Here is a 14,920-nt window from a genome sequence, read left to right as displayed (position 1 = left end):
ACGAGCCTCGGAGACCGTGGCGCCGGACGCCACGGCAACTTCCTGCACCGTCTCTCTGGTTTCTTCCTTTCCTACCAGAGAGGCTCTGCCCGTGCAGCTGCCGGCCGTGTGCAGAGGCTCCCCCTGCCGTCCGGGGGTCGGATCAACCCCTCTGGAAGGAGAAGAGGGGGAGAGGAGAGGCGGGGAGGAGGTCCTTCTCAACCTTGGTAAAATCTTTCCCACTGCATTGAGGTCGTTAATGATGGAGCTTGAAGGTACCCCTCTCTCCACACCATAAATTCCACTTAAGTCATTTCAGCTTATATTTCCGATGATATACCAGATGTTCTGAGAGTGTGAGGGGGCTTGTCGACTGGCTTTAATGTAATTTGGTTGGACTGTTTAGCTGCAGAATCTCCAATGTCTTTTATCTTTGGATCCTTCTTTTACCGCAAATCAAATACACCTAGAGGTGACCCTCCAACTTCCTACCTGGTGGGTGCAGATCACAGTCCGAGAGCTGAAAGGAGGAAATGGACTCGGCATCTACTATATACTTCGCCCAGTGCAGAGACCAAAGAAGCCTGTTCTTTGCTAGGGAGGAAGACTAGGATTGCCATCAAGAGTTAAATAGCGAACCCAGGGATTTGACGACTTCAGAACAAACGTGCAAGTGTTACCGTGGAGACTGAAGCAAACAGGAGGACGGGAAAAAAGCAACCCTTAGAGAAAACAGAAAACATTCAACGGGGAGAAAACTTTATTTATATCCTGAGATGCGTGACCCCCATTGCAACCATAAAGCAATAACAGTCTACTATTTTAAAAGGAGCATTTAGAGACAAAAAATATAATAGTAGAAATGAAAATTTCAGTAAACTAGTTTGAAGATGAATGTTGGGAAATATCCTGGGCGGGGGGGGGGGGGGGGGGGGTGGTGGGGCGGCGGTGGTGGTGGTGGTGGGAAGGAAAAGGTCAAGTGAGTAAAAAACAGGAAAGAAAAAATAAATTAGAGGACCACTCCAGGGGGGTTAAAATCCAAAAAAATAAGAGTTCTAAAAGAAAAACAAAAACAAAACAGCGATTAGGGAAAGAGTAATCACCAGCAAAACAATTAAAGAAAATTTCTCCAAACCAAAGGTCAGGAGTTTCCAGATTGAACTAGGTCCCACTGAGAGCCAAGCACAATGGATACAACCTGACTCATCCCGTGGCTTGTCACTGTGAAACTGCAGAACGCTGAGGTCAAAAAGACAATCCTAGGCTTCCAGAGAGGAAAAAAAATCATTTAGAAAGGATCAAGAATCAGTATATCATTCAATTTCTCAGTGGTCACAAAGAAACCCAGAAGACATCAGAGCATGTCTGTCAAACTTCAAAAGAAAATTTATTTCACACTGAAATTCTGTACATACCTAGTAAACTACCAATCAAATATGGATAAAGAATAAAGGTGTGTTCAGACATTCAAGACCTCAACAAATTTCCCTTTCGTTTATTTCTCCCTCCTCAGGGAGCTACTGGAGATGTATGTACTCCATTAAAATGAGAACTAAACAAAGGAAAAGAATGCATGTGATACGGGAAACATGCAGGAGAAAAATAAAGTGGGAAGCCCTGACAACAGCTGTGCACTTGCCGTAGGTGGTACAGGTCACAAGTTTCCAGAAGAGGTGCCTCTGAAAGATGAGACTGATAGAACTCCTTATCTGTCAGAATCTCTGGAGAGGCTTAAACAATCATTAAGAAGGCAGGGCTTGGTTTAATGATGAATAGCAAAACAAAATAAGACCATTATTAAAGAAAAACAAAAACTGTGAAGGGAATAGAATTAATCAAAGTATATTACTTTGCTCAAGATGTTTGCCTAATCATAATGAAGTTAACACAAATCTGTTTTACAAGTACGATGTAACGATATTGGGCACATAAAGAGGTGGGAAGTGTGGTGGGGGTTGGGGAAGGGCTAAGGGAAGGAAGAAGAGATGAACCCTCATTTTTCGTTAAGTGAAGTCAATAGATACTGCCTAAAAGTGACACAGCAAGAAACAGAAATGCAAACATTTCATAGAAATGAAGGTAAATATTAAAATAACCAGTTGAAAAAGGTGAAATGACTTTGAGGAAGAAGAAACAGGGAAGGAGTAAGGTGGGAATATAGTCTCTGCTGTTTCATTGCAAAATTTACAGGATTTTTGCAGAATTGACTCTAACTCACAGATATGTATAATTCTGATAAAAAATTTTTTAAAAAATAAATTAAGAGAAAAAATATTACTTTAAACCCAAATTTTTGCCTCTGAAGAATTCTCAGTCTGGTGAAGGAAATAGACATGAATATTAATTTAAGACTGAGTGCAGGTAAGTTCAACAAGGGATATGTTTGCACTCATTGAGGGAGCACAAAAAACAATTAACTACTATCTGGAAAATGGAAAGAGATATCTATGATGGGCAGAATATGAGACAATAAGGATGAAACAAAATAAACTGGGTGTTTTGGGCAGTTAGCAATCCATAGTGCTGTGCTTTGTTGTTCAGCCATGTCCAGCTTTTCTCTACCTCATGGACTGCAGTCTGCCAGGCTCCTCTGTCCATGAGGATGCTCCAGGTAAGAATACTGGAGTGGGTTGCCATGCCCTCCTCAGGGTATATTCCCCACCCAGGTATGGAACCCAGGTCTCCTGCATTGCAGGTGGATTCTTTACCGTCTGAGCCACCAGGGAAGCCCAACCCATAGTGCTGATGTGTAAAAGCAGGATCCTGAATATTATACATAATATACATGTTAGGATATAATTTTAAAGTCAAAGAGAACATTAAACTGTCAAATGTTTATTAAAGGGAGTTGGAATGAGGAAGTTTTGAACATTCCTGTGTTATTTTAACTATAAAAGCCAATAAAGAACTGCCTTTTTGGAGAACAAAAAAAGTAAAAATGTGTATTTTACTTGGATCTTGTCTAAGGCAGCTTAGGCTAAAATGCAACAAGGGTAGGTTTTGACCATGGAGTTAGTTAATATACAAAGAAATGTGAAAATTCTTTCCTCCATATGTGTTTGTAAGGAGTTGGGCCACAGATTCAGAGAAGATACTTCTCAAAGGAAAGTTCAAACAACATAAGTTTTAACTACCCATGTTCACTTCTCAGATTTTTTCAATAAATATGTACTTTAGTACTGTATCATCCATGGTTAGTTGAATCCGTGGATATGGAACTACAGATACAAAGGGCTGAGTATCAAGTTATACTTGGCTTTTCCGCCAGACGGAGAAAAACATCTACTTCTGCTTCACTGACTATGTAAACCCTTTGACTCTGTGGATCACAGCAAACCGGAAAATTCTCAAAGAGATGGGAATACCAGACCAACTTACCTGTCTCCTGAGAAACCCATATGTGGGCCAACAGTTAGAACCAGATATGGAACAACTGACTGGTTCAAAATTGAGAAAGGAGTATGACAAGGCTATATATTGTCACCCTGCTTCATTAACTTATATGTAGAGTATATCATGTGAAATGCTGGGCTGGATGAACAAGCTGGAATAGTGATTGCTGGGAGAAATATTAACAACTGCCAGATATGCAGATGATACCACCGTAATGGCAGAAAGTGAAGAGGAACTAAAAAGCCTCTTGATGAGAATGAAAGAGGAGAGTGAAAAAGCTGGCTTGAAACTCATCATTCAAAAAACGAAGATCATGGCATATGGTCCCATCACTTCATGGCAAATAGAAGAGGAGAAAGTGGAAGCAGTGACAGACTTTCTTTTCTTGGACTCCAGAATCACCACAGACAGTGACTGCAGCCATGAAATTAACAGACGCTTGTTCCTTGGAAGAAAAGCTATGACCAACCTAGACAGCATATTAAAAAGCAGAGACATCACTTCTGTGACAGAGGTCCATATAGTCAAAGCTATGGTTTTATCCAGTAGTCATGTACGGATGTGAGAGTTGGACCATAAAGGAGGCTGGGCGCCAAAGACACGACTTAGTGACTGAGCAACAACAACTGAACAGAGAGTTGGGGCCCCAACCCCTGTATTGTTCAAGGGTCAACTCCATGGGAAAAATTAAATTTAGATTGATTTTCTACTGTGTGGGTATGGTAAAAATATTTGCAGTTTGCTGTCATTGGGACATTAACCTATGAACTAACCACAGTTCAAGAATATGTGATCGTACACTTCACTTTCACTTTTCACTTTCATGCATTGGAGAAGGAAATGGCAACCCACTCCAGTGTTCTTGCCTGGAGAATCCCAGGGACGAGGGAGCCTGGTGGGCTGCAGTCTATGGGATCTCACAGAGTCGGACACGACTGAAGCGACTTAGCAGCAGCAGCAGCAGCAGCATGCATTAGGGACAGAAAACTACCCGAAGTACTTAACTGAGATAAATAATATCAGAGGAAGGCAGGATAGAACACTACCAGTCTGCATGAATTACCTATAATCAGCTAACAAGATTCCCACATGTAAATCCAGGGTTTGAAAACAAGTCTACAAAGAAAGCTAAACACCAAAGAATTGATGTTTTTGAACTGTGGTGTTGGAGAAGACTCTTAAGAGTCCCCTGGACTGCAAGGAGATCAAACCAGTCCATCCTAAAGGAGATCAGTCCTGAATATTCATTGGAAGGACTGATGCTGAAGCTGAAATTCCAGTACTTTGGCCACCTGATGTGAAGAACTGACTCATTGGAAAAGACCCTGATGCTGGGAAAGATTGAAGGCAGGAGGAGAAGGGGACGACAGAGAATCAGAAGGTTGGATGGTATCACTGACTGGATGGACATGAGTTTGAGCAAGCTCTGGGGGTTGGTGATGGACAGGGAAGCCTGACGTGCTGCAGTCCATGGGGTCACAAAGAATCGGACACGACTGAGTGACTGAACTGAACTGAAGTGCTGCTATGGAAAACTATATGGGGGTTATTCAAAAAATTTTAAATTACCATTGTTGTTGTTCAGTCGCCCAGTGGTGTCTGACTCTTTGCGGCCCCATGGCCCCCATGGACATAATTACCATATGACACTGCAATTTCTCTCTGGGTTTATAGCCCCACCAAAGTCCAAGTGCGGCAGCCTGTGAGCTCCTAGAGTGAAAGGGCCACAGTGAGCTCCAGCCCCCACAGGTTGCGAGGCCAAAAGATGCGAGCGCGATGCCTCCTCGGGTCCAAGAAGCAGGAGCGGGATGAAGCGGGTGAGACCGCCTCCCCTGATCGGTGGGCAGGGCCAAAAGCGGGGCTGGCGGCGAAGGGCAAGCTCCGCCCTCAGGGGAGGGGCCAGCAGGCAGCCGCGCGTCGCTGCGCCGCACGTGTGCGAGCGAGGCGGCTGTGAGTCCGCCTGAGCGCTGCGGGGGCCTCGGCGTAAACCGCGCTGGCTGCCTATGCTGGGCTGCCCTCGTGGTTGGTTCCTCCGAGTGGCCCTTACCTCCGCCTTCCTCCGGCGCCAGGACCAGCGCGCCCGCATTCTCGTCGCCCGCCCTGCGCCGCGCGCACGCTCTCAGGCCCCGGGTAAGTGTGCGGCCTCCCCTCTGCCTCCTGGGCTCCGCGGCCAACCCTCGGCCCGGCGCCCCGGCCCGAAACCCCCCCTAGAGGGGCAGCATGGACTCGGAAGGAGTCCCGGTCGTGTTCTGAGCCCGCGGCGCGTCCACGGCGCCTCCATTACGGATCGTGCCCGCGGGAGCGCGGCTGAAGCCCGGCTGGTCTAGCGCCTCGGCGGTGCCAGCCCCGCCCCCCCTGCTCTCCGGGCGGGTCCTAGAGGCTGCCGCGCCCTCTCTCCTCCCAGCGGCGCTGTCAGCTCGTGGATCCCTGTCCCACTCCTCCTCTTCTTTGCCCCCGAGGGTTCCTAAAGTCTTCTTCCTCCTGGAAGAGACAACCCGCCTTTATCCTGAAGCCCTTTACAGCGCACCCGTGCACCGCTGGGCCCGCCCACGTTCTTTCATCCTCTTACTTAGCTCTCATTACTAACAGCGATCCTACTGTGTTCCGGGCAGGCTCTCAGGTGACTGTTTTATAGACGTTTCCCAGTGTAGGAGCAAACCAGAGTTTTTCTCGGTCAGATTTAAAAGAGTGGATGCAGCAGGGAATTGCTGGGCGTGTTGAAACTAATCCGCAAGGTGTCTTTACCGCCAGCCCTGCACCGAGAGATTGATTTAAAAGTACACTCTCATTGCCTGGGCATTAGGGCCTGCCAAGAAATAAGGTTTGGAGAGTTTAGTTCTGTTGTCAGACCACTTTTTTTTTTTTTTTTGATTCCGAAAATATAGCATAACTAAAGGTTGGTTTTTGTTTCAAGTCTCTAATCATCTGTGAATCGGGCATGCCTCATCACCTGGGGCTGCCTTGGCAGTTGAGGGAACTGTCAAAAATCAGACTACTGTACACTCATACTGAAAGGGACTGCTGGATATGCAGTGATTTTGGTCCGTCATTAGGCAGAGTAGCCAACAGTTCGTATGTATTAATTTACAACTCCTTTTGAATTTGTATTTTGGTAGAAACTGGTGCAGTAGAGCGATTAGTAAAACATGGCTTTTGGCCCCAAATAGGAGAGAGAAATGACAGTCCAGCTGGTCCCTTGACCAAGTTTGCTCCTATCTCAGGCTCTTTGTTGGCCCTGTTTCCGCTGCTTTTCATGTCTAGTTCTTGCTTCAGGCCTTTGCTCACAAGGCACCGCCTTAGACTTCACTGAAGAGCACCCCTCTTATTCTCACTGTCCTTACTCTGCTTGATTTGTGGCTTTTACAGATGTGCGTCTCCTGAGATTGTTTTAATTTTTTTCTCTGATATGTAAGCTCAGTGGGGGCAGGAAATTTTCTTTTCCCCAGTGCCTGGAACAGTGCCAGACAAATAAGAGGGGCTCAATAAATATTTGTGAGATAAATCTAACAGATTTCATTACTTCACATATTAGAGTGTAGTGTGTGCCCTGCCCTAATGAGAGAGCTCCTTACTGTGAGAGCTGGAGGGCTTCTTGATGGTTTGCAGAGGAGGAGGAGAGATGCATTTAAAAAGGATAAGTTGTGGAGTGTTTTAAACTACAGATGAGATTGAGACTAATACTGCTGTTTTTTCGACGTTCATTTTGCAGGATTATGTTAAGGGACTGTCAATGTTGCATTAAAATTTTGGAAGTGCTAAACTTGATTTTTATTGTGGATTGTAGAGGAAGCTTATTTCTGAATCTAATTTCTTAATGAAAAACTTAAAAACTGTTGACATTGTAAAATTTCTAATCCCATTTGGTTCATTTGGAGTGTAAAAGAGATAAAATCCATTACTTTAGTATTTCCTCTAATGAATTGTGTAGGACTTCTGGTTCATGGGTATGTATCAGTGGATTTCATTTTCTTCCCAGAAGCATCAAGTTTCTAGTCTCTGATATAGATTGCTTGACATTTGAGATGCTATCTTACTATTTTGGATAGTGTATTTGTGCAGCTTTGTTTTTTGAAAATTTTTGAAATTTCAATACCATTTTAAAAACTGATAAAGGTAGACCTTTTACTTCCCATCCCTCCCGCTCTTTTTTTTCCTCCCTTTTTTTTAAAGCCAGTCATTTTTTTACACCTTTGCTGTAGAAGACTTGAATATGTATATTTGGATTTTCATGAATGCAAACTCATTTCCTTAGAGCAGTCCAACGGGGGCAGTCAGGGTTGTTCCATCTTTCTGGTTAAATTCTTCTCAGCCTCTTGGATGTTCACATGATCCTCTCTCATTTAGAAATTATATTTCATTTCAGTCTTCTCATTTATGTATTTTTTGCTTAAGAAATTGATGCTGATTTTAGTTCTGCCTGTCCTGGTCCAGAAGTTTGCACAGCTGTTCTAGTAAATATATTCTCAGCTTCTAGGCCCACAGACAGAACTTAGCAAAACGTATATTAAGTGATTTATAATCACTTGTGCTACATATACGTTAATAATTAATGTCTCTATTAGGGCCATCGGCTAAAACAAATGGAAAGTAATTTTGTTTAATGAGCTTGTCTTTGCAATTAAATGTAACAAGAAAAAGAGATCAGGCAAGTGTCCAAAGTATCAAGAAAAAGACTGCCAAAAATACTAAAGGCCTGTTTATTTGGTGCTCTTGGCAGTGCTTTGAGGGTCTCTTAAAATTGAAATGATGTTTGAAGGAGAGAGCCATGCTTAACCATTAGCCCAGAAAACAAAAGAACCATAAGAAGCTTTGATTTTTTTCCCAGACTCAGCAGCACAGTTCTGCGGTGGAAAGCATCCATAATAAATATTAATGACCAACAGTTGAATAACAACAGCTTGAACAGACCTTTGAGCAAGTCATCATTTTTCTGCTTTCCAGAGAAAGGAACTGAGACTTAAAGAGTGGTGGCTCACTTGGTAAAGGGCATAGCCTAGATCAGACTCCAAGTCATATGCCCAGACTGCCATTCACCAAACAAGAGTTGACACCAGTGGTTGATACTTCAGATCCACCATCTGCTAATATCCTCATTCCAGGGATGTTAGGTGTAACAGTGCTGTCCTAAGCCTTCTAGAATTTCATTCACATGGGGAAGATGAGGGGATGGAGTGATACCCGTATTTTGGCTTAGGTGACTGGTAGTTTGTTGGTAAGATTCTTTGAGGTAAGAGATGCAATTTAAAAGAAGTGCATTTGTGGTGGGAAAAGATGAGATCACTTTAGGGCATGTTGAATTTGATGTTTGATTCCACCTCTTACTAGCTGTGTGAACTAGAGCAAGATACTCTCTGGGCTTCAGTTTTTTAGGGGCTAAGGTGGGACTAATAATGACACATAAGTCACAGGGCTGAAGAGAGGCTTGAATGAGCTCAGTGAGCACACGCTATCATTGCTTAGCTGTTGTTCCCATTGCCTTGGACCCTTGAGTGAACAGGGAGTTGGAGATGGGTCTTGGCTGGAAAACGAGACTGAGAAGGAATCAGGACGGGGGAAGGAAGCTGGGGAAGCCAAGTGTAAGCAGCAAGTTGAGCAGGAGGGGAAAAGAGCACTTCGAGAGGCAGGAGAAAAGCATGGAGTAGAAGCCAGATCCTCCCCTGAACGTAAGCTTCATGCTGATGGGCTGTTTATTTGATTTGCTTGTGTGTCGTATTGTGTCGTGTATGGTGCCTGGACTAATGCCTGGCACAGAGCTGCACGGTGAGTGTTGAGGGGATGAAGTACAGGTACGAGGAGTGAGTGAGTGTTAAAATGAGTCTGGACCTCCCTTCAGAGGGCCGCCGTTGTTTGTCAGTGGTTATCATAAGGGGCTTTGTGACTGTGCTGGTAGGAGGGGCACTGCCTGAGGACCCCTGTTTTCTTTGTGAATGGCACATGGGAGTTGGAGGGATGGCGAGACAGCCTGGAGGGTGTTCCGAGAAGAAGTCCACCCAACTGGCCTTCTGTTCTCCAGCCAGGAGCACAGGTGGAGACAGCACAATTGGTCCTCAGTTGAGGTTTAGCAGGGATCTTGCAGCAGGACTAGTGAGCAAGAGTGTTGCGTGTTGGTTAGGAGTTTGGAGTTGTTGAGCTTTGGAGTACTTGAGGAAATGAAGATGAAAGAGGTGGTATCTTGGAACTGGAGGTCTCGGTGTGTTTGAAGAACAGGTAATGGGAGAGAGGAAGCAGTAGAGCTGGAGAGAGTGGTGGTTTGATGAGGGTAGAATAGTTAGTGGCTTTGGTGGCTCAGAGGTTAAAGTGTCTGCCTGCAGTGCGGGAGACCTGGGCTTGATCCCTGGGTCGGGAAGATCCTCTGGAGAAGGAAATGGCAACCCACTCCAGTATTCTTGCCTGGAGAATCCCATGGATGGAGGAGCTTGGTGGGCTATAGTCCATGGGGTCGCAAAGAGTCGGACACGACTGAGCGGCTTCACTTCACTTTATACCTTGAACTTTCATAATAAGACGTTTCAGACATTCACAGTAGAGAGAATGACATGGTGACATCCCCGTGTTCCCATCACCCAGTTTCAACAATTATCAACTCATGGCCAGTCTTGTTTTAAATCTGTACCTCACTCCACTTTCATTCACCACTGGTTAATTATTTTGAAATAAAGTCCAGACTTTATATCTTTTCAACCATAAAGATTTCAGTCTATATCTCTAAAACATAAAGATTCTGTTTTTAAGTGTAACCACAGTGATATTGCTGAAGTTGAAGCACCAATACTTTGACCACCTGATGCAAAGAATTGACTTCTTAGAAAAGACCCTGATGCTGGGAAAGATTGAAGGCAGGAGGAGAAGGGGATGACAGAGGATGAGATGGTTGCGTGGCATCACCAACTTGATGGACATACGTTTGAGCAAGCTCCGGGAGATGGTGATGGACAGGGTCGCAAAGAGTCGGACACGACTGAGCAACTGAGTTGAATAGTGATAGTGCATCTTAAAAGTTGCCCATACTATCTTAATGTCATCAACTGTCCCCACTGTTTCAATATCCCTGATTGTCTCATAAATACACTTTTAACAGTTGGCTTGTTAAAACCTGGATTCAAAGAAGGATCCAGGTTTATCTATTCGTACATTCCCCTTTCCTCCTTTTCCTATTGCTGTCCATTAGTTGAGGGAGTGTCTTGATCCTTGTTGAGTTTTCCACATTCAGACTTCTGCTGATTGCTTCCCCGTGCTGGTGGTGAACGTACCATCTTCTGTTTCTTTGTGCCATCCGAACTAGTAGACACAGCTTCAGTCAGTAAGAACTTCATAGACAACAGCATGTCCTTTCAGGGGCCTGCAGCGTCTGGTTGTCTCTTTTTTGTGATGTTAGTGGCCATTGATGTCATTGCCCAGGGCCAGTATTTCATTAGGGAATTGCTACTTAGTTGTGTCTTTGATCTCTGTAGATGGGGAAGAGTTTTGACTCCTGTTTCAAGACTTCTCAAAAATATCTACTGATGCTTGTTACACTTCTCTGGATTCTGGCAGGTATTAGAGTTTCAACTCCCGTTTCAAGACTTCTCAGAAATATCTACTGATGCTTGTTATACTTCTCTGGATTCTCTGGCAGGTATTAGAGTTAACATCCTCAGAGTCTGCACACCCCTTGAAGGGGGACAGGAGACTAGCATTTATTTAGTTCCTACTGTGGCTAGCCACTCTGTGTTTGTCATCTCATTTCATTTTCACGACAGTCCTATGAAGCACGTATTACTCACGTTTTTCAGCTGAAGAACAGGGGCTAGGAGAGGTTCTTTACTCTGACCAGTTCTGCAGCTGGAAAGTGGGGCGGGAAAGCCTGGTGTTTGGGTGCCTGTATGGGTAGTGCACACGAAGGGAGGTAAAATGGGAAGACGTGGACTTAATAGAGAGGAGGGCATGGGATTTGGGCCTCAAGGTCTTCAGAGGAGTCTTAAAGGACAGGCGGCGGTGGTGCAGTGGTGGTGCTCAGTCGTGTTGGACTCTTTGCAACGCCACGGATTGCAGCACACCAGGCTCTCCCATCCTTCACTATCTCCTGGAGTTGGCTCAGTTTCATGTCCATCGAGTCAGGTGAGACTAGGTTAATCTGAGAATACAGATATGGAGGCCTTCCCACTGGAGAGAGTTCTGTGAGCAGTCAGGCTGGGATTGGGACCTGTGGGCGCTGGGCCTGAGTTAGAGGCGCGTGTGGAGGATTGGAAATCCACACAGTGCTGGACGAGGCACGGTACCGAAGCAGAATGGGGAAGAGGAAGTAACTGGTGTTTCTGTCGAGGCTCTTGGCCCTCAGGTTGTTGAGAAAGAGCCTGATGAGTTCTCTGCATTCTGGGGAGGAGGTAGATGTGCAGCTCACCGTAAAGCCTGAGCCCTCCCTGAAGAGAGCAGATTGCGGGACTCGGAAGGGTATCAGGACCTCCTGGTAGATCCTGTCATGCCAGCTGGGAACTTGGGGTGGGGAGGGGGTTGTTTTCTTCTAGAGATGTCTGTGTCTCTTTTGGCTGGCAGGCTGCTTGAGGGGACTGAATTGGGACAAATGGGTGGCCCTGATGTCCCTGGGTTGTAGGTGACTGAGAACTCGCCTAGGCTGTGGCTGGTCATCTCAGGCTTAATTTCCACTTGGTTGAAAGTCTTGCCATTGTAGATGCCCACCGTGCAGCCCACCACCTCAGGCAGGATGATTGCATCGTGCAAGCGTGTCTTCACACCTGGGGCGTCTCGGTGGGTGGTGCCTCCTTCTCGGCTTCCTGCAGGCACTTCTACAGCCATGCTGCTCATTCTGGAGGCCACGGTTCCAGGTCAGCAGCTCACAGGACGTGCTCAGACCCTGGTTGAGGTCCACACTGCCGCTGGGGAGCTGTTGTGGGTTTGAGGGGAAGACTGTGTGTGATGAAGTGTAATAAGTGACTCAGGGATGTCCGCCAGGTGCCAGCAATATTGGTGGACTGTACACATGCTTGTCTCCTCCCCACCCCCGTGCCCCCATGCCTCTTTTTGGGGTCCTCATGTCAGGAAGAGTTCTCCTACCCTCTTCAAGTCCCCAGGACGGAAAACCCGAGTCATCCTATAGTATTTCCTCTTTCCTCCACATTGGTCACCCAGTCCTGTCCACACCACCTCCCAAATGTTCCTGAACCCACCTCCACCTTCAGTTACCCTCGCCTCAGCCTTAGATCAAGCTGATTTCTTTCCTCAGTAGTTGTCTTACTTAATCTCCCAGCCTAACCCCATCTTTCTCTTTGAAAAGATGCCATGAAATATCCCTGATTCATGAATCAGATGGCAGTTGGGTTTTCAGATGTAATTCCCTCCATTCAGCCTGGTGTGGCTTCAGCCTGCTCCCAGCCTTAACCCCAGGGTCTCTCCCTGGATGCTTTACTCTGTGCGATGCGGGGCCAGCTTGGTGGGCTTCCTCTAGCTCTCTCTGCATGCTGCACCACCTTCCTCCCCTCTTTTCCACAGCCTCTCTCTTAGTCCCCAAAGCTTAGCTCAGGTGTTCACTTCTGGTCTTTCATTAGGAAGGGGTCTTCTCGGACACCCTCACCACCAGTGCCCCCGTGGTCTTCTGAGTGTTGCCATGTCTCCAAGGAAGCCCCGGGCCCTGTCTGCCTCCCTCACTGGTGTATAAGCTCTGAGGGCAGTTTTGTTGAAATAAAATGAGAATGAAATAGCACCAACATCACATAAGTCAGTGTTCTGTTTTGCTATACCTTGCTTAGAACACATAAAAGATAAGCGCTTTCTTACTTGATTTAAGAGATAATTTTATAAATTGTACAACTAGTTGCAGTCCACTTCTGTTCCTGTTTCTTGGTTTCTTCCATTTCCTTAATTTTTTTTGTCTTTCAAACAAAATTATTTTTATTGATATTTTTCTCTACCTGCCCCCATTCTTTTTGTAGCTGTCATGATCCTTTTTTCCTTTTTCCATTCTTGATTTTTGACAATGAGGCAAGATCAAACATGGATTCTTAAAATTTAGTTCATCATGATTGCTCTGCTATAGATGCCTCTATAGATGGGATTCTGGTTAACTAAGAGAACTAGGATGTTCTGCTCATTTATGTTCTTTATGTTTACTGAGTTTGTATGTTACTTCAAGCATCTCCCGATATAATTAATATAGGGCTTCCCAGGTGGCTCAGTGGTAAAGGATCCACCCTGCAATGCGGGAGACACGGGTTTGATCCCAGAGTTGGAAAGGTCCCCCTGAGAAGCAAATGGCAACCTACTCTAGTATTCTTGCTTAGGAAATCCCATGGACAGAGGAGCCTGGTGGGCCACAGTCTGTGGGGTCACAAAAGAGTCAGACATGACTTATCGACTAAATAGCAATATAATTAAAATAAGAAGCCTTATCCCTGTTTCACCTTGAGCATCAAATAAAATCAAATTAGACAGGCACTTGCAATCTTAGATATTAATAAATGTGTGCTCTGTACTACAAAGTATATATGGCTTCCTAGACTTTTGCTCAGTAATTTGTGTACTAGCTGTAAGTGATCTGTATTTTTTTTAATTGTGACAAAATACACACAACATCATTCTGACCATTTTTAAGTATATAGTTCAGTAGTGTTAAGTTCATTGTGTAGCCAATATGTTGAGCTCTTTTTTATCTTGCAAAACTGAAACTCTATACTTAGATTAAACAATTCTTTGTTCTCTTTGCTTTTTTTTTTTAAGTCCATTTTTATTTTTTGGCCGTGCTGAGTCTTCATTGTGGCGTATGGGCTTCTCTGGTTGTGTACCCATGCTCTAAAGTGCTCGGGCTCAGTAGTTGAGGCTCAGGCTTAGTAGTTGAGGCTCAGGCTTAGTTGCCCCGAGACATGTGGGATTTAGTTCCCAACCAGTGATCGGACCCACATCCCCTGCATTGGAAGGCTCCGGGCCACTAGGGAAATCTTGTTCTCCTTGCTTTAAAAAGAAAAAAAAATGAGTATGTGTTCATGTCAGTAAATATATGTATAAACTTTTATCTTAATCAGTTTTTTGAAAAGATAGCAAGATCCATGAAGCAAAAGTTAGATGATACAACTGTGGTATTCAGTGAAAACAAGTCTTCCTGCCCAGCCATCTATACCCTCTCCTAGAAGTAACTGCCTTTTCCAGTTTCTTTGAACGTTGTTTTTACATATTGTTTGGCTTATGTACCTTAATGTCATTGTTCTTAGTGTTTTTTTTAATGTAAAAGCACTGAGATGAGCATCCTTACAGCTAAAACTTGAAACACTTTAATTAATTTCTTAGGATAATCCCTTAAAGAAGTATTTCTGGGTCAAAAGGCATACATATTTTAAAGGCTTTTGATATTAAATTCCCTGCAGAAGTGTTGTACCATTTTTTTCTATGCCACTAAAAGCATATTTGGAAGAATCATTTTAATAATTGATACTTAGGACCTTAGGAACAAAGTTAACTGTGCCTCTGTTTGCTGAAACCCAATTCTGTATAGAAGTGATTTTTACCACCTACTCTCTTCCTTCTGAAAGGTTCTCTTAAATGTTTTCTTGGATACTTGAAA

Source organism: Capricornis sumatraensis, chromosome 5 (genome assembly GCF_032405125.1).
Source record: "Capricornis sumatraensis isolate serow.1 chromosome 5, serow.2, whole genome shotgun sequence".
NCBI lineage: Eukaryota > Metazoa > Chordata > Mammalia > Artiodactyla > Bovidae > Capricornis > Capricornis sumatraensis.
This window is presented reverse-complemented; position numbering follows the sequence as displayed.